This window comes from Ctenocephalides felis, unplaced genomic scaffold (assembly GCF_003426905.1).
Source record: "Ctenocephalides felis isolate EL2017-DRISC unplaced genomic scaffold, ASM342690v1 CF-g0.4_SCAFFOLD_01170, whole genome shotgun sequence".
NCBI lineage: Eukaryota > Metazoa > Arthropoda > Insecta > Siphonaptera > Pulicidae > Ctenocephalides > Ctenocephalides felis.
In genome coordinates this window covers 34,204,744-34,229,795 of record NW_020537324.1, presented here as the reverse complement: position 1 = coordinate 34,229,795, position 25,052 = coordinate 34,204,744, and the positions used below count along the sequence as shown (strand labels likewise).

Genomic DNA, 25,052 nt, shown 5'->3' with positions numbered 1-25,052 from the left:
TCTTATTTAGTTGTGGAAAAATTGTTACTATTAGTTTAAATGACAAAATAATATCAAGGATTAGGTACATGATTTATGTAATCGTGCTGGTATTTTCTTATAGCATTTGATTAGATATTATTTTGCAAACCAGTGTATTCAGTTTCTTAAAAAAATATTTCGACGTTTTACATGAAAATTAGTGTAGCGATATTGTTCATGCATTAAACAGTCCTACGAAAGTTGCTTGAATTATGTACATTCATTAATATTTGAAATAATAAGGATATACGAGCACGTGTCTATGCACTATAATATAATTACAGATAATATAAATGTGTTTAAGAAAATTCAATTGGAAATCTTAATGTTTCAATTGAAGTGAAAACCTCATTTTTGACATAAACTATTGAAAATTTTATCTAAATATCTTAATTTCAATTTCTGTTGATTAAGTGAATTGACTATTAGAGCTATCGGAAAGTTTTTGCAACTTGGCTTAAGGTTAATACTACTTTAATCTAGTGATTATTATATTTGTCAAAATTTGCCATATTTCTCAAAATAAATTATTTTTCAATTCAAGCGATTTATATATTGTCTATATGACTTAGTCTAAATTAATAAGTTCAGCCATCAATGTAGATATTTGTATTACCGGAATTGTTTTACAGACCATAATAGTGAGACAATCCGGAAACAATTTGTTTCCCATACCATATTTAAAGTAAAACCTATGAAAATATGAATAAAGTCTTTTTTATAACGATTATTATTATGTAAAATATTGTTTGCACTTCTACACAACCATTTCGTTTCCAATATTATATAAAATAAAATAATTTTTAAATTAGTTGCACAGATATCGTGTTTCTGAATGACAAGTTTATAAAGAATGAACATTATTAACATTTAAGTATTATTTGAAATCACAATGGCTCATTATTCCAAACGTTATTTTTTTATAATTATAAATTTTTTTGTTTGACTAATATTTTATGATACTCTTTCAGACCAGCGTTTCATAAATTTATTTATTCCAACCTTTTGTTTAAAGACTAAGATTTTTGCTACGCCTCTCTTCCTAATTTTTATACAATCCCTAAAAGAACAGAATTTTTAACTTCCCGTAGGATAAGTTATTGTGATCGTCCAATAAGCGAAATTGAAAGTTTTTGCATGTCTTTACGTTTTGAAGGTTTCTGAACATTTTGGCATACCTTAGAAAAAATGAATGTGTGTGTGTATGTATGTATTTAATTCCTACTGATGGGAGACGTGCTGATTAGTTTTTGGTAAAGACCTGTTCAGCCATTTCGGAGATATGGGCAACAAAAGCAGAAAATAGAAATCGAGTCTTAGCGCGGTGCATCCGATTTGAATCATTCGAAAAACAGTGTGACCTTACATTCTAAAATAGAAAATTTTATCAGTAAAAGCAATTAAAACACACATTTACAATATTAATCATTTGTTATAATCAAATGAATAGAAACATATGTTTAAATATTGTAAATGTGTGTTTTAATTGCTTTTACTGATAAAATTTTCTATTTTAGAATGTAAGGAATAGAAACATATGTTTCTATTAATTTGATTATAACAAATGATTAATATTGTAAATGTGTGTTTTAATTGCTTTTACTGATAAAATTTTCTATTTTAGAATGTAAGGTCACACTGTTTTTCGAATGATTCAAATCGGATGCACCGCGCTAAGACTCGATTTCTATTTTCTGCTTTTGTTGCCCATATCTCCGAAATGACTCCAAAATCTCCGAAATTCATGCATCTCATTAGAAAATAAATAACTATAATTGATTCTCTGTATGCAATATTGCATACAGAGAATCAATTATAGTTATTTATTTTCTAATGAGATGCATGAATTTAATGATTTCTAACAAGTTTGCTATAATATAGCAAGTCTTATTAAAAACGCAAGAAAAGGGTTTTTCAACATTTAATTATACAGAAATGTCCCAGCCGATACTTCCCGAAAACTAATCAGCAAGAATCCCAACCGATATCTTTTGAACTATTTTGAATTTTTAAACCCGATTAAGATTTGTGGGATAAAAGGTGAACAAAACATATCTGCTAATTATAAAGAAACAGCTTCTAACAGGCGATTTTTGAAAACACGACTTTTTTTAAATCGATTTAGCAGTTTTTGAGAAAACATCGACAAACTGTCGAAAATCGGCTCACATACACACATATATGAACACACATAACTTCTCCAAGTATGGTGTTAAAGAAATGAAAATGATTTGAAACGTCGAGAAAACATAAGTTTACCATGTATATTTTTTCTAAAAAACAGAAACGAAAAGTCATTAAAGTGCATAATAAAAAAGATTTCGGTCAGCCCGTTTTGACCGGTGACAACTGAAAGCGCACTCCCGGGCGCGATCCGACTACCGCTCGCAACGGGGACTTTTGGCTGCTGAGTTTCCTCTCTGGCCCGATTTGCCCCTCCTCAGCCAACCTGGTCACCTCAGGCTCCCCCGAGATGTCCATGTTGATTGCGAGATTAGTGCGGACGCTCAGTCAACATGCGCTAATTAATTGCCATTAACCCAATCTCAAGGCTTCCACGAAATCCGACCTCCTAGAAGCTAGGATTACAAGAGACGCCACGCTCTCGGTCGAAAATACTACATTTTATATGCGTTATATAGAATTAGGATCTAACTTGGAAGGATGGATGGGCTATAGAAAGTTATTAGAAATGCGTTTAACATCTTTAATTGTAAACTTGTAAGCTTCTTTTATTACTTTTTATTAACGATTAACATTTTTATTATAGAATACTATTACTGTGTAATCTGCTAATATTCATCATTTTGCCATGAGTGCTGAGTTTGGTACTTTCGACCGAGAGCGTGGCGTCTCTTGTAATCCTAGCTTCTAGGAGGTCGGATTTCGTGGAAGCCTTGAGATTGGGTTAATGGCAGTTGATTAGCGCATGTTGACTGAGCGTCCGCACTAATCTCGCAATCGACATGGACACCTTGGGGGAGCCTGAGGTGGCCAGGTTGGCTGAGGTGGGGCGAATCGGGCCAGAGAGGAAACTCAGCAGCCAAAAGCCCCCGTTGCGAGCGGTAGTGGGATCGCGCCCGGGAGTGCGCTTTCAGTTGTCACCGGTCAAAATGGGCTGACCGAAATCTTTTGTTTAGAACGAAATTTCGTACGATCGGCCAAACCGTTTTCTTAGAATTAGCATGAAAGTGTAAAAACTTGCGTCCAATATTCTGTAAAAATCTTGAACAAATTTTATAAATTTAAACGTGTTCGAAAGATATCATTTCAGAATTGGCTGTATCGATTAGTTTTTAGCAAAGATCGTTTCTTCGTAATTAATTGTTATTTTTTGCGTTCTTAATAAAACTTAACATAGCGAAAAAGTTCATGATTTTCTACATATTATTAATGGCAAAATGCCATTTATATTAATTTATGGAATATTTTATATTAATTAATGGCAAAATACTATTTGTAAGTTTTCTATAGTTAGTTAAAACTATCGTTAGTTTTTTAAATCTTTTTAATAATAGTAAATTAGCTAATTGATAACTTAAGATGCTTCTAACAATAAGTAATTATATTCTGAATAAAAGTTACATATTGCTAGCTGAGTTATATTTGAACATAAAAATGTGTAACGTCCTCTAAAATTATGAAACGCGTTAAATATAACATGCTTATTTTTGACGTAAAAGTATTGATGTTTTGGATGCGTCGTAATGACTTGCTTTCATAATTAAATCTGTTTCTGCTATGATCTATAATTTTGCTGTTATATTGAATTTACGCATAGCCTATAATCAAATGAATATTTTATTAATTATAATTAGGATGACCGTAACTTTTGAAAATACCATATCTTGTATATCAAAATATGTAAGAAGACTTATTGGAAAATTTCGGTAATCGTCTGATTTTGCTCTTATAAACAACGTTAATTATAGATCGATGTCTTTGTTTACGTCCATTATGTTCGATAATGGCCAATCGTCATTTTTGGTTATGAATTTTTAATGATAATAACATTGCGTAACAGTTAATAATGATATTTAACACCTCTGATTTTAGCTTGATCAACATATCAATATGTATGAAAGTTAATGTAGGTTATTGTTTTGCTCATTGAAGTTCTGGGGCTCAAACGATATGGCAACATAATATATTGTAGTTTCGTGTTTTACTATATTTTCTATGTTTATATTGTTGTTCACAGAGTACTTAAATCTTAAAAATAAAATATTGGTAAAATATACTATAACGAATAACTTTACTACAAATTTTGACTATAAAATAATGTGGTGGAGTCCTGAAGAATAGTGTCAGAAACTGATTAATAAATACTAAAAATATATAATTTATTTTTAAAGCAGTATAATGTATTCTACAGCAGAACTTTCATTTTTAACTTTCTGAAGATGAAGTTTATAGTTTTGTCAAAATCCGACTTGCTAACTTTACATTCAAGCTATTCTGAATAATTTGAAGTCACAGTTGGAAGTTATGTGTGAAAAAAATTCAAAAGCTGTTTAATAAACTCGATTGTGCACTGTAATTATTATAATAGAATAAAATATCCATAACAACATATTATGTAAGCAATATGAATTAAGTATTCTCAGTTGCCTCTCTGATTCTTTTCAGATCTTTATAACGTATAGAAATATTCAATAAGAGTAACAATGATTTTATATTGATATATAAAATGCCAACTCCTAATGACAGAAACTTCACGCGAATCCTACTTAACGGTAGTTTGATTACCATAAATTTAACAAAATACATTTTGATGTCTGACAAACCTGTAATTGATCCCAATAACTGCAAAGGCAAAGTGCTGAATGTTTGGGGTAAACATTACAATTTTTAATAAATACTTTTTCGTAGAGCAACATATCTTAGATTAATTAAGCCTATTTGGACTTATGGCACTGAACTTTAGGGTTGCGCTAGTAAGTCCAATAACGTTCTAGCACAAAGGTCAATCTTCGACTTTAAGACGAATCACTGATGTCCTCTGGTTTATCACTAATCAAATTATTTATAATGATCTCAACATAACATATTATATATTAAGTGTGTAATTAGCAGCAATAATCTTCACTATCACTTAAAACTGGAAACAAATCCAAACTACACAGATTGAACACTGCTGCAGATCTCTTCTTCCAAAAATGACAAGAAAAAAATTTCCAAATGATTTTTGTATTTTTCTTTATTTAACTCATTCGTTAACTGGTCAGTGGATGATTTTTTTAATTCTATTATTTATTTATTATAATTATTTCTATAACTATTGCTTATAATAATAATTATTATTATTTTATTATTAGTTATTTTTTATTTTTGCCACTGTTTTCTTTCTTTCAGTTCATTTTTGTTTGTTTTTTAGTTCTTAATTGTTAGTTTTTTTTAATTGTTAGTTAGTTTCTCTTTTATTTAGTTTAAATACACTCGTATATTTATTTGTTAAGGTTTAGATTTTGTTTACACTGTAACTCACTTTACACTTTTATTCTGATTGTTATATACAAATTTTAGCAAATTTTTTTCTTATATTCTTAATATTTTAGGTAGTCAATTCGACAACCCTCGTACGACTTTTACCATGGCGATATGGCATTTAATGGAAGAATCTTTGAAATTCAGGTATAATAAATTTGAAACTATATTTTCAATATGAAAATAAAAATTCCTAGTATGTTTATACGTTTTTTATATTTATATAAATTTATAGTAAAAGTAATGTAAAATATAAATAAGCTTATAACAGTAAATTTTTTTTAGATCAAATTTAATACCATATAAAACCCACTTCGAAAAAAATTTAACTGGACTTGCTACAATGGATGTGAATATAGTTCCAATAACAACAGTTCCAAAATCTAGGAGGTGTATAATGCCATTTATGACACTTTGGTTAGTTTTTTTTAAGTATATTATAATATATCTGCCATAATAATAATATATTTGTTAATTTTCCGAAGGAGAAGTTTATGTTTTCACGTAAGACGTGAAGACGTTTTAGGCCATTCTGAATCGCTGGAGATCGAAGTTGGAAAAATAATATGTGCACTGAACTGATTTCAAAAACCTAAAAGCTATTTCATGTAACTCGATATCAAAATTTTACGTTCATGTTTTAGCAAAAAAATCTGAATCAATTTTCAAAATTCAAAAACTATTATTGGTTTTGAGAAAAACTCGGGTGGGCCATTACTTCGTAATTAATTGTTGAAACATTGTTTTGACGATTTTGATGAACTTTATATCATGGTGTTATACACGTAAATTGATTGAATTAAATAATTTTTATAACAAAATGGAAAATTTCACAAAAATTTTAAAATTATTCCTAAAATTAGAAAACGCGTGAAATGCGAATGTTTGAGAATGAAGAAAATTTGAATATTCGAAACATTTTCACATTTTGATACAACAAGAGATGGTAAACGTTACAGCTAAGATTGTTTAACTTCATCTTTATACTTCATTTTTCAAGAACCTATGTTCTTGAAGAATTTTTCATTTTTCAAGAACTTATGTTTCGTATTCCGTATCTTTTGTTAAATACTTATACTAGCGACTGTGTTAATTAATAATATTATTATGCCAATTATCTTAATATGTTAAATATTTTAGCTGAAAAATGTTTACACATTACAAAATGTTTACACTTTGTTTTTAGAACACTAAAATATCCGTCTTTGAAATGTTTAAATGTTTTTATTTTTTATATACCTATACTGCCATAATATCATCTATATTTCAGGTACGAATTGTACATTGCAAAACCCGAATTAAAAGACAAATCGACTGTTTATTTCGAAACTATAGAACTTCAATGTTGGCTTATACATTTGTCTTTGGTGTTTGTCACTATTTTCATCGCTTGGAAAATGTACAGGCTTTATAACTCAGAAGTTGATTTCCGTTTGGACGAATGCTTTTCACATGTAGTTGGTTCCATGACCAGTCAAGGTTAGCATCGTTAATTATTGAATGTGATTATTAGTAATTTTTATTTATTTTTGGTAAACCAATTTATTTTTTATATTAATGGTAAGTAGTAACTATTAGTTATTAATAGTTATTTGTTCATTACTTTTTATATTATAGGTATGTTAATTTTATGCCGCAGCTTTTCTCATTTAAAGGCTTTGATAAAGGAAAGATTAAGAATTAGGAACAAATAGTTATTCCAATAAATTGTTACTATTTTCTAAATATACACCACTTAATTTTATAACCATATTTAAGAGAATTGACTATATATAAAATTAGGAATATGAAACCATTTTGAAATATTTTGATATTTTTGTTGCTATTAAATTTTATTATTCATTTAAATTATGAGTTTAAAATCTTCTTAAATATGTACTTTTCTGATCACATACATTTAATCACAAAATTGAACATAAAAGTTCAAAATTTAGGTAACTCTTATGAATACGAAGTTTTATATCTGCTGCGTTATAAAAACTATATACAAATGTTAAAATCAAAATTTTGCTAATGATGAAACTGATGGTTTCGAAATGTGTGTTTTTTATACTCTAATTTTATTTAATTTTAATTTTATGGGTGAGCTCGTTTTTTTTAGGCAGCCAAGTGGGCTTGTTTTTTTTTAAGACATTGTTGGCAATCTCATATTTTCAGATTGATGGGTGGGCTCAGCCCGGTTCCGACGCCACTGCATAAGATTATAATAATTATATATAGATATGATAGATTATGATAATAATTGATATATATATATATATATATATATATATATAGTTTATGATAATAATTGCATTTTGATCAGTATAATTATTTTAGATTGTCTGCCAACATCCACGTTCGCCTCTTTGCGTCTTCTTAGCATAACGGTGATCATATTTGGATATTTGTTTCTGCTATTTTATTCAGCAAAACTTGTGGCAAATCTGTCTACTGGAGTTATGTACTTTCCCATTCGGACCTTAGACGATATTTCAAGATTAAGAACATATCAAATCTGCGTCCAACCTGGAGTTTTCGCACACGAACAATTTCAGGTTAAAAAGGTATATTGACAAGAACTTAATTCATTTCCCTTAGGGTTATAGCAATCGCAAAAAAAAAATAAATAAAAAATTTTGCGTAACTTTACATTTTAAAGGTTTCTGAACATTTTGGCATACCTTAGACAAAAAGTGTGTATGACTTTTCGAACATGTATGAATGCATGCATGTATGTGTATAGTATGCATGTATGTATGTATGTGCGGATAAAAATTTTTGCCGACGTTTTCGAGATCAATTGTTTTCAATGATGAATTGCTGGTCAATGATGATTCTGGCAAAGGCAGGTCCAGCCGTTTCGAAGATACGGAGCAATTCAGTTCTTGAGAGTACGGTGAGAGAACATTATAAATCTCGAACCCATAGATATGTAAAAAAATAGTACTTATTATTAAAATCTCTGTAAAATATCTGATAATATTATATAATGTGCATATGCCTGATGATTGCCATATGGTTTTTTTTTAACTTTTTTCATTGGATCTCAGAAACCCTAGACCTGTCTTACCAAAAATTTTACGATTTTTTCATACCGCCAATAATGGTGAAATATATTTGAATCATTCAAATCGGACGTCCCGTTCTCTGAAAAACTGAATTGCTATTGTTTGCACTTTTTGCACTATTTTTGTCAAGATGAGTCGAATGCTATTTGAATCATTCAAATCGGTAATCTGTGCTTTCGGAATCGTGGACAAAAAATTGTAACCGCACACACACACATACATTTATTTGTTCTACGGTATGCTCAAATGTTTAGAAACTTTTGAAACGTGAAGATATGCAAAAAATTTTATTTTCGATTTTACTGCTATTACTATAACTTACCTAAAAAAGTTAAACAAGTCGATTTTCTTAAGTTTTTTAAAAAATCACAAACTTTTCAAATGATTTCAAAATTTAAAAAAATATCAACATTTTGAAACATTCTAAATTTTCAAACTGAAAATTTTAGCTTTTAAATCCTGCATTTGTTTTATTTTGTGTTTACAGATGAGTTCCGGCGTTTATCTACCAGAATGGGATGGCTTGATAAATGGAGCCGTTTGTGGTGCCGAATTTAACAAATTTGCATTATTAGCCAAAGCTTGTAAAGAAAAAGTTGTTGGCTTATATATAACTAGAGCGATCACAAACGACGATGGAACAAAGTATAGTAAACAGGAATTTTAATACTTTTGTATAATTGTTCTATTCACTATTTTATAATCACGCAGATTTGGATCCTGTGTTGTAATTTCACTCCGAGAGAAATTATTCGCTAACCAAATGCATCCCACCGTTCGTAGAAGATTTCCATATAGGAAACTATTCAATAAACAGTAAGTACGAATAGCAATTGATATTTCATAAAAATAATAATACATTTGCACCTTAAAAAATTGTAGATTATTGAAAATTAAAAGTTCCGGATTGCATAATTACTGGATGCAGCGCTGGCTTTACTCACCTCCATCTCCGTTTGATATAAAACCTCCATTTCATAATGTTTCTTTTTCAAATATTTCTGTTGTATTATTTGCATACTTATTTTTGATGGCGGTATCACTTACTGCTTTATGTATAGAATTAACTTATTACAGATATTTATTAGGTAAAAGTACATCTGATATGACCTATAATTTTAATAGAAAGTGTAAAGAATCTATACAGATACAATGGTGTAATTAACAGGTGAATTTTTATTTATTTTTTTTTTCAATAGAAAGTAATGCCGTATATGAAGTTCATACAGTTCATGCAGAAATATGAAAAAATATTCATAACTGTAATTCATAAACCTAATTATTATAAAAACAAATAGTATCAACTCTAAAGGTTAAAAATGATCAAAACTGATGTTACTAGTGCATCTAGTTTTATCAATTTAAAATTATATTATAATAGTATATTTCGACTCTTTTTTGCAATAGCCAAGTATTAAGCACTTTTATCTTTGTTGCTTTTTCTAATAATACAACATACAGAACCAATTAATTCCTATCAAATATTATGCTAGCTTCTAATAACGTGGTTTTATAGATGAGAACCGTACGGTTGTTCTATCTCTATTTGTTGAATTTATTATTAGAATAGAATATCTCTGATCCTGATGTCTTGCTAGTGATACAGTAGTGATAAGAAGGAATATTTAACTTCCCGTAGGGTAAGTTATTGTAATGGGCCGAAAATCGGAATTGAAAATTTTTACATTTCTCGACGTTTTGAAGGGTTCTGAACGTTTTGGCATACCTCAGAAAAAATGGATGTGTGTGTGTGTGTGTGTGTGTGTATGTATGTATGGATACAAATTTCCAGTCACGTTTCAGGGCGCACGGATCAACCGATTTGAATGGTTCAAAAAACATTCGATTCCTATTGATAGGGAAAAGAGCTGATTAGTTTTTGGCAAAGGCAGGTCGAGCCGTTTCGGAGATACGGAGCAAAGAGTGCAGAAAATAGAAATCGAATTTTTGAGAGAACGGAGTATCCGATTTGAATGATCTAAAAAACATTCAATTAGTAATGATTGGGAGAAGTGTTTATTAGTTTTTGGCAAAGGCAGGCCCAGCCATTTTGAAGATAAGGAGCTAAATATGTAAAAAATGGCAGTTTTTGAGAGAACTAAGCGTCCGATTTAAATGATTCAAAGAACTTTCTGCTTGTCTTAACAAAATAATTGATTTTGGAAAAAAAAATTTTGTTCCATTTTCTTTTTTTCTTTTTTTTTTTTTAGTTTTTTGTATATCGAAAATATTTCAGATTTTATTTTTAATTCTGACTATAGTTCTAATATACTTTACAAATAATTTCAACTCTGCAATTCAGTTTATATAATTCTTATAAATATTACACAATGTTACAATATTTATAATAATCTATTTGAAAACATTCAGTATTCCTCGAACATTTCGTTACGGTACGGGAAGTTCCAGCAATTTGCCTTAAGGCACGATGCCATAATTGCCTCAAGACAGAATTCCACTTACAGCTAGTTTTACTTGTAAATGTATTATTAGTTATATTTTTATGAAATCGAATATCCAGAAAATGAATCGTTATTATTAATGAATTATCCATCGAATAGGCATATGAGTCCTAACTCGTAATTGTTGGCTCTGCTAATGTATATTTAAACCAATTAAAAAAAAATATATATATATATATATATATATATATATATATATTAATCTATATTACGCCAAAAAGGTCTATTTTTGCTTGTAAACATCTAACTCGCATTTGATAGCTATGTTAATGGATATTTTGACCAAATTTAAAAATAATATTAATCTAGTATAATAAGTTCATCTTTCAACAATAAATCTATATTAAGTGCGCAGAAAAGTTTGAGTGATTATCTGAAATGATTGTTTAAACTGCAAAACAGTCTCTTTTATTTTATATGTTAACATTTTTGCTTATATATTACTTTCATTTCAAACTATATTATTACCTGACCTGACAAACAAAAATAACTTCAAAAATTCATAGGTATTTAATGTATTTTACAATGCTACTTGATAGCTTCATGATTAATATTTCAATTCAGACTGAAATATATATTTAAAAAGATTTAATTTATATTTATAATTTATAAAAAAAATTAATATATTTAAAAAGATATACTTCATACACTTGTTTTTTTACCGCACTCATTTTTCTTGATGATCGAATAGTAAAGCCATATTTTTTATTTATTTATAACATTTAAATGAAAAAAGATTTCGGTCAGCCCGTTTTGACCGGTGGCGATCGAATGCGCACTCCCGGGCGCGATCCCACTACCGCTCGCAACGGGGGCTTTTGGCTGCTGAGTTTCCTCTCTGGCCCGATTCGCCCCTCCTTAGACAACCTGGCTACCTCAGGCTCCCCCGAGATGCCCATGTTGATTGCGAGATTAGTGCGGACGCCCAGTCAACATGCGCTAATCAACTGCCATTAACCCAATCTCAAGGCTTCCACGAAATCCGACCTCCTAGAAGCTAGGATTACAAGAGGCGCCACGCTCTCGGTCGAACAACATCACGTTGGTCTGTTGGCCTTTCTGACACCATGTTCCAACTTGACAAGTAATAGAATGACTTGTGGGTAAATAGAACATTAATTGTATTTTATGATGAATATGTCAGCTTTATAAATAATTTTTATTATGAAACGTTCTAGTTCTAGTATGAAGTATGTTTTGATTTGCTTTTCATATAGGCTTCTTATATTACGAGTTAGATAATTCGATATTACACAAACTAGATACGGTGCTTTGTGCTTTCGACCGAGAGCGTGGCGTCTCTTGTAATCCTAGCTTCTAGGAGGTCGGGTTTCGTGGAAGCTTTGAGATTGGGATAATGGCAATTGATTAGCGCATGTTGACTGAGCGTCCGCACTAATCTCGCAATCAACATGGACACCTTGGGGGAACCGGAGGTAGCCAGGTTGTCTAAGGAGGGGCGAATCGGGCCAGGGAGGAAACTCAGCAGCCAAAAGCCCCCGTTGTGAGCGGTAGTGGGATCGCGCCCGGGAGTGCGCACTCAGTTGTCGCTGATCAAAACAGGTTGACCGAAATCTTTTATTGATAAAAATTGCTGTTTGTTTTATGATAAATAATAAAAAAGTACATAATATGTATATATATATATATATGTATATATATGTGTGTATATATATATATATATATATATATTATAATATAAGTTAATACTCATTTCTCTGGTTTGTACATTGACATTATTATTTTTCAAGAAATAGCCGTAAAACAAATTCATTCACTATCGTTTTCTCTAAAAAAACTTATTAATTGAAATACTGCATTTAGTTCTGCTACTTTTTTCAGTTGCTCAATCGAATAACTCCACTTGTCACATCGAAACTGTAACATTGCATACGATTATTTATTCACTATTTTTTGTTATTAACTTTATCTTTATTCCAATTTATATTATAACAGGAATATTTAAAAACAATATACTATACTTAGTTCAGAGCTCTTCTCGACTTTTTTTGGAGTTAGTCATTGTGTGCCCTGAATGGCTCATATATGAGTCAAAATCTTCATGGCAGTATATAAAATAAACTAGTGGTGCATGGCATCTTCTGACATTTGCGCCATGTCGCGGTGTAACGGATGATTAATTTTTGGTAGTTATCAAAGTCTTTATAAAATATCTGATAAATTGATGTGCATATGTCTAAGGATTGTTTTTGACCGCCAAATGGTTTTATGTACTTTTCTTACTCGATATTCAAAATTGCTAGACCTATCTTTTCAAAAATCCATTTATTTCTTATTTTTATCAGCACGACGCCTTGTCAATACGAATCTAATTTTTTTGAATCTTTCAAATTGATTGATCCGTGTTCTCGAAATCGTCGATGAAAAATTGTATCCGCACGTACATACATTTTCTTATGTATACCAAAATGTTCAGAAAGTTTTGAAACGTAAAGATATATGAAATTTTTTGTTTTGGATTTTTTTGGTATTACTACAGCTTACCCTATGAAAAGTTAAAAATGTAGAAACTTATTAAGTCTTTAATATTTCCTTACGTTTCGACAAATCATGTTATGTCATCTTCAGTCGACAACAAATTGGGAAAAAACATAATATAAAATTACTAAACTACGCAAGTGTGAAACAGATAAAAATAAATAAAACTAATATATACGAAAGTAACATTATGTATGTGATAATACAGGACCATAAAAAAAGTTGCGGGTATTGGGTGTGCGGCATATGTTTTCCAGAAAACGACAGAAATTATAAGATTTTCATTATTATGCAGAAGAATTATGAGATCGGAGATTTTGTCTTTTTTTAAATTTGTTTCAATTTTTTGCCATTTGATCCCGAATTTTGATTTTAGATTCTTTCTTAGCGGTAAAAACTAAATTGGAAAACATATCCCGCACATCCAAGACAGACAACTTTTTTTTATTTTGTGGACCCGTGTAATCATTCAGAATAACAATCAATAAACAAAATACGTTACCAATATTTTTGTTTATTTTTATCTTTTTCATTGTTACATAGTTTAGTTATTTTATATTATGTTTCTTTTATTTTGTAGTCGACTGATGATGACATAAAATAACATGTTAAAACGTATGGAAATAATAAACATTTTATAAAGTTCTACAGTTTTTATTTGATGCAATGGCCTGAAGATTTTGACACACATATTTCAACATCAAAATCATCATAATAATTATATTAGAATTTATATTTTGCGCCCTTGTTTTGTGAAGACAACTTCAGAATGAACTTAAAAGAAAACGCGCAAAATGAACACAACTTCACGGCGATAGAAACATGAAATTCAGTGCAATAATTTGACAGTTATTGAACGAATTGAAGAATTGAATTATGTATTATTCAAAATTTTGTGCAATTGAACAATAGTTTTATGATTGCTTATTTAAAGGTGAAAGTTAAAAGTGAAATAAAAAAAATATTTCTTGTGAGATATAAACAAATATGTATAAGTGATTGCTACAGAGTGGCATTTAGAACAATGTGCACATGTAAAGGAATTTCTACTTATAACGATGTACAACTCTAAAAGAAAATAATTCATATAATTTGATATTTCTTATTATCTGTATTATTTTGGATCGTTAAAAGCAATTTTTTAGTGATACTAAAGTTTGATATAACGCATTAGGGTGAGTTTTTCTCGTTTCTTTATTTTTTACACAAAATGGCCCCAATAAATACAATAATATTCATTCACACAAACATTAGGATATTTTTATAGTGTTATGTTTGATATAGATGTGCAATTAACATTCCTATGCATGGAAAATGAAAGTATTTCAAGTTTTTTGGGTCAAACTATCATGAATTGTTGCGAATCATTTTCTATCTTTCGATTTTTTTGTGGAACAGCCTCTCAGGCTTATAGTTTGAGATAAACTTCTTAGATATTTTGAATCAAATTCATATTTTCTAAATAAGTATAATAAAAAACAATTAAACTAAAAGTTAAGTAGAATTTTCAACGACATTTATTAAAAATCATTTTTGATCTAATTTATTTTACTGAAATGTGCCTTGCTTTATCAGCAATTAATAAGTGTTTATCAAATAAACTGTTTATTTAGTTATTATAAATAACTAACTATTGATGAATAAAATCTAAGGTTAATAATTAATTCATCTTCTATATAAAAAATAAATCGGGTTTTCCTTCCTGATGAAATAACTCCAGAACGCACGAACCGGTTTCGACAATTTTGCATTTGCTGGAAAGGTCTCGGGCTCCGCAAGGTTTATAGCTAAGAAATGCCTTAATGCAAATTGCTGGAACTTCACGCACCGTAATTAAAATTTCGAGTAATAAGAATAATCAATAATTGTTTTAAATAATTGCAAATAGATTATCTTCTATATATATAAAAATAAGTCGGGTTTTCCTTCCTGATCAAATTTTTCCTTTTCAAATATAAAACAAACAAAAAATTTCTTCATTTTTCTCATGAAACCATTTGGTGGCGAAACGGAGTTCATCGGGTTTGCTAGTATTTTATAAAAATGGATTAATAATTGCGAAAAACTAAAACATAATAGAACGATTAATATATATAGTATTCCATATTCAAGATAAATATATATCAAATTGCAGATCTTTTAACAGAAATGCAAAATATAATGTTTTTTTCTAATTTGAATTATATTTCATAGGTTTAAATTTTATTAGTTAAATTATTAAAAATTGTCAAAGACATAAGGTTTTAAAGGCCGTTACAAGGAAATGCAATTCATATTTTTATTAACGATTGTAGTGAATCATGAGTATATTAAAAATGTAGCAAAAATAGTTAATTTTTACAATTTTCAAATTAATATTTTGTATTAATATTGTTTCATGACCTGATTTATGTTGTAAGTATTATATACCAAATAAATTATTTAATTTTTGATATAATTTAAGGTAGTTATGCCAAATTTAAAAATTAAATCTAATGCAATATTACAAAATTCGATGAGTTGCAAATAATATTATGAAAGAAATTTATCAAAGTATTGATTAATAAAAGTTTAAACTTATATACGGTTAACAAAATATTTTTTTTTTGAATCGAACTCCTGAATGTAATTTTTGTAAGGTTATATTTGACTAGATAAACAATGACAGTTGAATTTTATGCCCGTGGATATTAATTATATAGTTATAGTTATAAATATATAATTTCAAAACGAAATTGATACTTATATAATCGAATGAATTAAAAATTAACACCATCTTCCTTACTTGCCGCACAAGCAATTTTTGTAATACATACAAAAATCGGTGCCTAAACGTTTCAATTTGGACTAAAACATATATGTTACATATGATATTTCGTGTGACTGTTGCTTTGCTTGTATTGAAAAATTATATATTTAAAAAAACAAGATTTTTTGAAAACTATTTTTATTTTATTTATTGAGATGTATTAGTTGAAAATGGTTTTATAAAATATGTAGAAGTTAGATTAATTACTACCGCATTCAATAAAGAAAAAAGATTTCGGTCAACCTATTTTGACCGGTGACAACTGAAGGCGCACTCCCGGGCGCGATCCCACTACCGCTCGCAACGGGGGCTTTTGGCTGCTGAGTTTCCTCTCTGACCCGATTCGCCCCTCCTCAGACAACCTGGCCACCTCAGGCTCCCCTGGGGTCCATGTTGGTTGCGAGATTAGTGCGGACGCTCAGTCAACATGCGCTAATCAATTGCCATTGCCCCAATCTCAAGGCTTCCACGAAATCCGACCTCCTAGAGGCTTAGGATTACAAGAGACGCCACGCTCTCAGTCGAAAAGACCAAACCCAGCGCTCGTGACAAAATGATGAATATTAACAGATTACATTCTAATGGTATTCTAAAATAAAAATATTAATTGTTAATAAAAAGTAGTAGAAGAAGCTTCCTAGTTCGCAATTGATAAATTTTAAACGCATTTCTATTATAGCCTATCCATTTTACAAGTTACATCTTAAATGCATATAACGTATATAAAATGTGGTACTATCGACCGAGGGCGTGGCGTCTCTCGTAATCCTTGCTTCTGGGAGGTCGGATTTCGTGGAAGTCTTGAGGTTGGGGCAATGACAACTGATTAGCGCATGTTGACTGAGCGTCCGCACTAATCTCGCAACCAACATGGGTACCCCAGGGGAGCCTGAGGTGGCCAGGTTTTCTAAGGAGGGGCGAATCGGGCCAGAGAGGAAACTCAGCAACCAAAAACCCCCATTGCGAGTGGTGGTCGGATCGCGCCCGGGAGTGCGCTTTCGGTTGTCACCGATCAAAATAGGTTGACCGAAATCTTTTTATCGTAGGTACATTTTATTTGTTAAATGTGGTAATAATTATTCTAATTTCCATATTTTTATGAAACTATTTTTACTAATACATTTCAATAGAAGTAGATTTCACGGAAGCACAGTGCCTAAAATAAATAGTTTTTTAATAAGTATAGTTGTTGTCTAAATTAAAACACTAAGGTCCTAAGGTGAAAATTTTTTTTGTATTACCAAAATTGTAATGACGGTACCAAAAATTTATCTCAAAGCAAAACTAGTAATGTATGGCATCGCGCCTTAAGGTAAATTGCTGGAACTTTCCCTACCGTAACGTAATGCTCGAGGAATATTAAATGTTTTCAAATAGATTATTATACATACTGTAACATTGTATAATATTTTTTTAATATTATTTAAAGTATATAAGTGAGCTTTAAAACTTTAGCCAGAATTTGGAATTTTTTTTCCAAAAACAATTGTTTTGTCAACACAAGCAGAAAGGTTTTTGAATCATTCAATTCTGATGCTTATTTCTCTCAAAAACTGCTATTTTTTGTATATTTAGCTTTGTATCTTTGAAATGGCTGGGCCTGCCTTTGCTAAAAACTAATCAGCACATCTCAATAAATCATTCAAATCGGTTGATCCTTCAAAACGTCGAGATTTTCAATTTTCGATTTTCGGCCCATTACTATAACTACCCTACGGAAAGTTAATTAAATAAAAACTAGATTTATTATGAATACATAAATTTGTATAACTATTGCTTATATATCAATTTAACTAAATTTAACCTAATAAATACTAGAAATTCAACCGGAATTTATTGACTTTAAATATACTAAATTAGAAACTTCATAAATCTTTTGTCAATGTAATCTCTGTTTATACAGGTTCCGCAATTTTTTTTTAAATATTATAAAAAATACTACTGCATATTTTCTGTTTTTTTATTTGAAAGTACAATCTTTCAGCAAAAAAGTTAAATGGCGGATCCTATACATGTTTATATCCTGCAGAAGAATAAATTCATAAATTTAACTTTCGCGCCCTTGCATTATGGAGAAACAACTCAACACCAAGAAAACAAATTGTTTCTCTAAAGTTCACAGCGGTAGTGACACGAGGTTCAGTGCAATGAATGACAGTAATATTAATGTAACTTATTTGCAACCTTATGATAATCGTATTTATTTTTAATTACACACTGTTTTAGTGATTAAAGGATAGTGCGATAAGACTAAATTTATTTTCTTAAAAGTGGTCGCACATTGATTTTATATCAAGTGTTTTTATTTAATTTTATAATAATTATTTATATTAATTTTTACTCAATATTAATGAATTGCTATTCTATGTGGTTGATACAAAAGGGAAACATGCAGCAAGGTATTGTAAAATAATTTCTATTTAAAAGGGCGTATTTCTAACATAAATAATTTATGTGCTTGCAACTCTAATGAAAGTACATATTTTTTTTATAGAAACTAAAATTGAAATGGATCTTCTGAGGAAATGTATTTGACAAAGCATAAGGTGAGTTTTCATCTTTTATTTATTTTTTTCTGCACAAAACATGTTTAGTTAATATGACATTAAAATATTATCTAGTAAGTTATAAATAATTTATTTTAGTTTTTTTTAGTATAATAATTTGTTTTATAATAATATTTGTTAAATTGTTTTTGGTGTTTAAAGAAGTATATACAAACTGGTGCAAAATATTATCTAAATTTTGAAATTGTATTAAAATACAAAAAATTAAATTAATCATAAGTTAGGTAAAATTTTCAAAACATTTATTATTTTTGATCTATTCTACGAAAAGTTATGTTTTTCCTTATTAGTCAGCTAATAATAAGTGCTAATCAAATAAGTATTTAATTTGTTCGAAAAATTTATAGTTCAGTATAACTGAAGGTTCATAAATAATTTCTAGGAGAAGCTAAAATCTAATATAACGACAATCACAGCAAATCAACAATCAAGGATAATAGGCAAATTGTGGAATATTTTCTTCAGAAACGTGTTTTGCTGATATATTTTTGTTCCAGAATAATTCAACAAAAAATATACTTATAGCAAAGACTATTGAAAAAGTGTATGTCAAAATGACCCCATAAATATTAGAAAACGAAACCATATGATATTTTTCACAGTTTAAACATTTTATTCTTGAAGGAGTGTATGCCAATCTTCTGTACCAATAGTTGAATAAGCCCATTTCTCGTATTTTTATCAATCTGGAACATAAATGCAACAAACATCAATCATTTTATATAAAAAATATTTTTTTAGTTAGTTTCTAATCTAGCTGAGTGCTGTTTACTGAATAATTTTGATAGATAGTTTACATAATAGATCATTATTTCAAATACCTACCGATTGTTTAATAATTCTCTATAAGGAAATGTTTTTCTAACAGATGGATTTGTGACGTATGGAAATAGTCGAACACCCAGGTGTGTTAAGTTGCAAGCATATTTCCTAAATAGAAAAAGATATTATTAGAAATCTGTTGTAATAATAAATTGACATGTTATTAATCACTACCCATTATAATAGTTGTCTAGTCCTTTATTTGAAAATATTGCTACCAATTTTTTATGACATAGTGTTTCCATAAGGTATGACTTATTAAACGGTACGCCACATTCCACTGGATTTACCAAACCATCCCACTTTGGGAGGTAAGGTTCTAGAGGAGCCTTTAAGAAAATTTAGTAATTATTTTTGTTAACAATTTCAGTGAACATATACGAAATGTACGGGATCTTTTCCATGTCGTTTCCATGTTAAGCCTTATAAAACTTATACACGCAAAAGAACAATCATATTTTCATCTATGTACAAGTGTAATTTTTTCTGAATCTTAAAATAAATATAATAAATGAAAATGCGTTTGCATGAATAAAAAAAATTTAAACATACGAATTTAACTTATTTTTGTACATGTATCAAAAATATAAATAAAATTTTTAGATTTATTATGAAAATGTAAGGTATAATTCTCATAGCATACCTCTAGTGACTAATTTTAACTTACGTGATCAACTTTAAATGCTAAATGTGCAGATATATTAGGCTGGACACAAATTTTATACTCTTCCTGTTTGGCGATATCTTCTAAGTTGTTGAAAGGAAAGTTTGGCACAACTGTTGATAATTTTGCCACTAATGTGGCAGAGTAAAATATTATGAATAGAAATCCAAACGAAAATAATGTGAAACTCAGTATACGCATAGATGTATCTTCAGCATCTAGAACTGAATCTGATTCAATGGAAATATTAGAAGATGAATTATTAAGTTGCTTTGAATAAGTTTCTTCACATTCTTTTTATTGCTTTTAGTAGAAATAAATTCACCTCACTACAACCTAACTTATTTTCATTAATATTCTTAAATTTTAAATCATTATGGGAGTTACTCAAATGAATGTTTGCGTATTTCAATTTATTTAAATTTTTGCATTAGCCAAAAATGCACATTGAAAGTTTTAGTAAATATTATAGCAATTATTGTATTATAAGGCACTGTTTCGGAAACGAAAATGGTTATGTGAAAGAGCAAAAAGTATTTTTTGTTATAAATTTAAAACCCAACGTATTAGTTAAAAGTCTAACCTTTTATTACAATTAATCATTTTTTAAAAATCGAATTTATAAATCTGATTTTTATACAACTGTGCTTGTCACAACCATACCCATCACACACTTTTGAAAACAAATCATGGTAATGACTGAGCTAAATTATCTATGCAAAAACTAATTGTTGTTATTAAATAACTACTAAAGTTCAACTTACAGCAAAATAACAAACGAAGTGATCTGTTTGTACACAAGTAAATGTTATTATTAAAAGAAATCAAACCAAGAAACTTTTTTTGGCACTTTAAAAGCAATGCGGCCTACAGATTATGCTAATGTAGGGTTGACTGCAAGCAACTCCCTTTGCCCCCTATTTCAAAATCAGTTAAAATTTTATTTTTCATACATTCAATTTTTTTATTTTTATTTGAAATTGAAAATATGAGGATTTTAATATATAATACAATGATTATATATAAATATTTTGAGCACTCTGCTTCTTATTTTCACATATCGCAAATGCAGCTAACAATTAGTGAACTATTTGACTAACCTGTTTTCACACAGCTACAAATTTTTTTAATGATATTTTATTATCGACCCATTAAGAAAGTACCATTCTGGCAGTAATTCCGCGTCATCATCCTTTCAATTTTTGAAAATGTAAAAAAAAATTTAATAACTTGCTCCCACAAAGCTCAAATTTTGAGGGTGTATTCTTTTAACTGTTCCGAAAGAATATGTAAACGCGCAACATACCAGCATTACGCGCGGGTATACTAACTCTGGTTTGTTCAAATTTTCAATGTGTTCCACAAATTTGATGTGAACAATATTTGCAGTACTAAAAGAAAAAACAATAGGCTTTCGAATAACGCTAATAAGAAAGTAATTAAACAAAACGCACTAACCGAAAACATTAATTGAAAAATTATTATATTCTTTTTATCAAATAATAAATGATTATTTAGCATATATTAATATACATTATGTATTCTATGCCAATATGAGTAGAATCGCTTAATTTATTAACTTCCCGTAGGGCAAGTTATAGTAATCGCAAAAAAATCGAAAATGAAAATTTTTGCATTTCTCGACGTTTCAAAGGTTTCTGAATATTTTGGCATACCTTAGAAAAAATGGATGTATGTGTGTGTGTGTGTGTGTGTGTGTGTGCGTGTGTGTATGTATGTGCGGATACAAATTTTCGTCGACGATTTCGGGAACACCAATCAACCGATTTGAATAATTCAAAAAACACTCGATTCGTATTGATAAGGAGACGTGCTGATTAGTTTTTGGCGAAGTCAGGTCTAGCCGTTCCGAAGATACGGGGCAAAAAGTGCCGAAAACGGTAACTCAGTTTTTAAGAGAACGGAGCGTCCGATTTTAATAATTCAAAAAACATTTTACTTGTATTGACAAGGCGAAGAACCGGTCAAATTTTCATAAAGGCAGGTCTAGCGGTTTCGGAGATCTAATGAAAAAAGTAAAAAAAAATGCCATCTGGCGGTCAAAAATGATTATTAGACATATGCACATCAAATTATCAGATATTTTATAGAGATTTTAACAATAAGTATAATTTTGGTTTACATTCCTATGGGTTCCGTACCAATGTCTACGCGTTAGACGTCGACGCGGCGCTTACGCCGTTTGATATTTCGTCTTTATGCAGTTAAAGCAGTAAGATTGCTTTGAAAAAAAGTTTAGATCTTTCAAAATATGTCAAAATAAAAAAAACATTTTTTTTTCAAAAAAAAAAAAAATTAAAAAAAATTTTTTTTTCAAAAAAAAGTAATTTTTTGTCTAATTGTTTGTCAAAAATCTTATTTTTTCGAAGTATTTTTTTTTCAAAAATGTTAATCGTTTTTAAAAAAATAATAATTTTTGGTACGGGAAGTTCCAGCAATTTGCCTTAAGGCACGATGCCTTAATTGCCTTAAGACAGAATTCCACTTACAGCTAGTTTTTCGATATATTTTATGGTTACACCAAAAATTGAGTTTGAAAAAGGGGCCACTTTGTCATATTTTCAATGATATCTCGGCCATAAGGTGAGATACAGAGCTGAAGTTTGGTATATCGGATGTTTTCAAAGAGACCTTCAAAATGGCGTATAAATTATTTAAATACAAGGGTTTAGCCGATTATGTATGGCAATGCGCCCACACCCTTGCACGTCGTGACTATTATGTACTTGACTGGCAGACCCTTACAACCGTGAGAATGGGCTGGCTGTTTATATATTTCTTCTGAACAGTTAAAAGAATACACTCTCAAAACTTCAGCCTTGTGGGAGCAAGTTATGAAAAAAAATTTTTTGACATTTTCAAAAATTGAAGGGATGATGACGCAATCGCGGATTGACTGTCAGAATGGTACTTTCTTAATGAGTCGATAATAAAATATCACTAAAAAAAATTCTAGCTTTGTGAAAACAGGTTTTTCAAATAGTTCACTGGCTCTTATTATTAGACTATAAGTGGAGACTAATCGTAAATCAATACAATGGACATAAACCCAATAAATTAATATTTTTAAGCTGATTATTGATTTTATTTTTCCTATCAAATTTGAAACTTTTGATACCATCATTATTTTTTTGATAAGAGATTATTATTGTTTCTTGAGAAATTTATAGTGCTTTTGAAAAAGTAAATTGCCAGTCTTTATTGGCTGTTCATATATTGAAATAAAAATTAATGTATCTCTAATGTAGCAAATGACATAAACAAACAATTACCTTGAGTGGACACTGCTCCTAATACGTACAAAACGCAATCATCAAAGCTGCGTTTGATTTTTTTCTGTAAATAAAAGTCATTTATTTCACACATTTTCCAAACAAACAGAAAACAGGCTAAAACGAGAATGATATCTATGAGCCAGCAGATTGGCTCTATAGTTTTGATGTAAACGGCCGAATCCACTTGAATCGCTGGTTGTTCTAAATACATTTCATACCTGAGTGAAAAAAGAATATGATATTTAAGTTTTAGAAGACTATTAATAAATAAGTTCGGCTGTAATTATACTGACCACCACGATAATATTGGAACCATGTGTTTCCTGTGTTTTGGAATGTTCAAAGAAGGAGGTAACATGACATCAATTTGAGCATTTTCAATAGTGTCTTCCCAGATTTGTAACCTGTATATTTTCTTTAAAGATCTAAATTTGAAGAAAATTCGGTTACAATAAAATCTAATTTGAAAATTGTATATTAATTTTTATTCATTATATACTTATAGAATTATATTATACTTATAGAATAGTATGCGTGTGGATAACTCGAAAAGTATCAGATACTTACTGCTTTATTGGCAGTGAAAATCCGATGAAATGTGTAGATATCTGTTTTATCGGATTGCTATCTGACATTATCTGCATATTAATCTGTTTTTTAGAAAAAGTCCATTGTAAGGGGCTTGGTTCACTTCCACAAAATTACAAAGGTGAATGTGACTTTACTTTACTTTTTTCTCATAACCCAAATTGGGTTAGGCGGATGGTAATTGGTAATGGTAAGGAGAAGAGAGTAAGCACCCATTAGAGTGTGGTTTTCAAAATTTAAATTGTGTAAGAACCCATTAGAGTGTGGTTTTCCAAATTTAAATTGAGTAGTCTTTTTTAATGTCTGAACTTTAGAAATCAGTACTTTGAGTTATAATAAATCCAAAGAAATTCCTGGGACGGCGCCTGGGAAAAAGTTAAAAATAATGAAGGCGAGATCTTCAAGAACAAATACCAATGCGCTATTGTACTGGTCAGATATGGACACGGACAGTGAGCTGAAGGAATACAAGAAGGTTAAAGGGTGGAAAAAACTAATGCTAAAAAGAACAAGAGAAAACTAATGTTGGGTCGCAGCCATCCACTTCTGCGTTCAGGCAGCACTCTTGAAAAAAAAACAATTTAAGCGAGGAAAGAATACCACCTATCATAATAAAAACATAGCTATAGTCAAAATCATTTGTTACATTCGAGAAACAATTAAAATAAATTTTAAATATCAGTTCCTAAAAAATAAACTTTTCTCAATATTCTTACATGTATTGCATATTGCAAGCTTTATTATATCATGTACTCGTCATCCAGATACGAGTTTCGTAGTTCAGAATTCTTTGAGGCATTAGGGTTCG

The 25,052-nt window shown here is 29.7% G+C and overlaps 1 long non-coding RNA gene across 1 annotated transcript; it reads left to right on the top strand.

The window, feature by feature from the left end:
* Nucleotides 1–18,615: 18,615 nt before the first annotated feature.
* LOC113368270 lies at nucleotides 18,616–19,451 on the top strand. The gene is made up of 3 exons (XR_003366378.1): nucleotides 18,616–18,706; nucleotides 18,802–18,853; nucleotides 19,257–19,451. It is a non-coding gene; the product is annotated as an uncharacterized LOC113368270 (long non-coding RNA).
* The last annotated feature ends 5,601 nt before the right edge of the window (nucleotides 19,452–25,052 follow it).